Below are 2424 nucleotides of genomic sequence, written 5' to 3'. Positions count from 1 at the left end.
CTGCTCCTAAGACTTTCATTGGGGTGTACTCATTTTTGCAACATGGTCTTGAATGAATTTGTTAGGAAAATTACTTTTTTGTGTGTACAAATGAACAAATCTTGTTTGCAATCAATGGCCCACATTTGTAGAAGTATTTTGTAGAATAGTATTGCATAGAAAATGTTGATTCTGTAAAGAAACTAAAGGTTTTCTGACAAATTTGTTGGGGTGTACTCATTTATGCTGAGCACTGTACCTGTTAGGAGGGGTGTCCAGATACGTTTGGCCATATACCATATACTTATGGAGATACACTATTTGGCCAAAATATATATATGCCATTTCCATTAATTGAGTCCAAGTGTTTATTTACACCCTTTGCTAGAGAGTATTTAATATATATATATATATTATATAATATATATATAATTATATTATAATAATTATAATTATATTATTATTAATTATAATAATAATAATAAGAATAATTATATAATTATATATATAATTCATATTATACATTTATGCTTCCAACTTTATGGCAATAATTTGGGGAAGGTCTAAGCAGAGCATTTTGTTATTGTTTTCTGTCAAATCTTTGCTTCTGTCATGTTTAGGACATCCTGCAGCTGCATTTTAAGTGATGGCTTTTTTTCTTGCCTTATTATTACAACAGCTCATGTAAAATTGTGCAGTGAACCTGTCTGGGGACGATTAAAGGTTCAATAAAGTTTCCACTTGATTATTGCAACAACTGCACTGGTAGGCATGTTTAAGGTGCAAGTTTCCACTAAATTTGCACAAAACATAAGTACAAACTGCATTTAAGTACAAACTTAAAATACATTGTGGGCAGATGTGCAGTGGAATTAATGCACTGTACCCAGGTCATTTGTAGGGGGTTGCGTTTCTTTAGTCAACCAGAGGAGGGCAGAACGTGAACACTACAAATGAGCCCTTGAACGTTAGACTGGTGTGTACAGTATCAGTGCACCGTTGTAGTGAATATACAAATTTCTATAAGAGTGCTGCAGTAGTATAACACAATTATTCTATTTTACTATAGTATATTAAAATACACCAGTTTGGACAAGGAACTTTTCTTTTCCAAGTTGACCGTGCCCCTGTGCCTAAAATAGCACTTTTAAATTACAAAGAGATATTTTGTATCTAGCAGGATTCGAACCAGCACTCTTACATTCACCAGAGTGATTACCAGCACATTTACAGTTGCACAGAATTGTGCATGTACAGAGCCCTCAATCCTGTTAAACACCTTCTGGATGATATGGAACCTCAACTGTAAGTCTGGCCTTCTCGTTCAATAGCTGTTTCTGTCCTCATAAATGCTGCTCTGCCTAAGTGGACTTAAACTCCCAAAGATGTCAAATGTCAAAATCTTGTTAAAAGCCTTTCTTAAATAGTGAGAGGAGAAGAATGGTCTCCATATTCATGTTCAGAGATTTTAAATGTGATGTCTAACAAGCTCATGGTATTGTGTCCATGTCTTTTTGCGCAATCATCAGCCAATTCACTAACATTCCATGAATTTGGGAGGTGGGTGAAAGTTAGAGTATTAAGAGTATCAAACTTAAGCATGGAAAGATCATGCCAGACTTCTCACAAACATTAGTGCTGCACCATCTTTTGCTAAAATAAGAACATTTATTTATTTATTTATTATCTATTATTATCATTTATTATTTTTCTCCCCTATTCTAGTCGTGTCCAATTACCCTGATTGCGTCCTCTATACTGGTTCGACCCTTCACCGCTGACTGAGGACGCCTTTCAACTGACTTGCGCCCCTCTCCGGTACTCAATCAGTACAGACCGCATTTTTCACCTGCACGAGTCGAGTTCATACACTAATGGACGCTGTGTACAGAGGGTCACACCCCCATCAGCATTAATCCTCAGCCCTGTGCAGGCGCCATCAGTCAGCCAGCAGGGGCCGCAGTTGTACCAGTTATGAGAACCTATGATCCGACTCTCTACCCTCTAACCCTGAACAACAGCCAATCGTTGTTCATGCTGCCGCCCAAACCAGTCGGAGAGGTGGAGTCGAGATTCGATGCGATGCATTCAGAACCCCAACTCTGGTGCACCAGTGTACTTTACCGCTGCGCTACCTGAGCGGCTTCTAAAATAAGAACATTAACATTAGCTTTGATTAAACACAACATATTTGATAGCAACTTATTTTAATTTCTTGATACACCTATGTAAGAAATTTGTGTGACCCTTGGGGTCTATTTATATGGTAAAAACTTGTACATAAAACAAATCAAAAGGAATCGAATTATAAAAGAAGCACATATCTGGAGAAGGAAACATGACTATTTCTTAGTCTATTATAAAAAATTGGAGAGAATATCAAACTACAACCACAGTACCTAGGTGAGGTCACCTGTTCCTACATCCAGAGGTACTTGGTAGAAT

The sequence above is a fragment of the Trichomycterus rosablanca genome, chromosome 17 (assembly GCF_030014385.1).
Source record: "Trichomycterus rosablanca isolate fTriRos1 chromosome 17, fTriRos1.hap1, whole genome shotgun sequence".
NCBI lineage: Eukaryota > Metazoa > Chordata > Actinopteri > Siluriformes > Trichomycteridae > Trichomycterus > Trichomycterus rosablanca.
The sequence above is the reverse complement of the archived record's forward strand: the minus strand, read 5'-3'. Positions refer to the sequence as shown.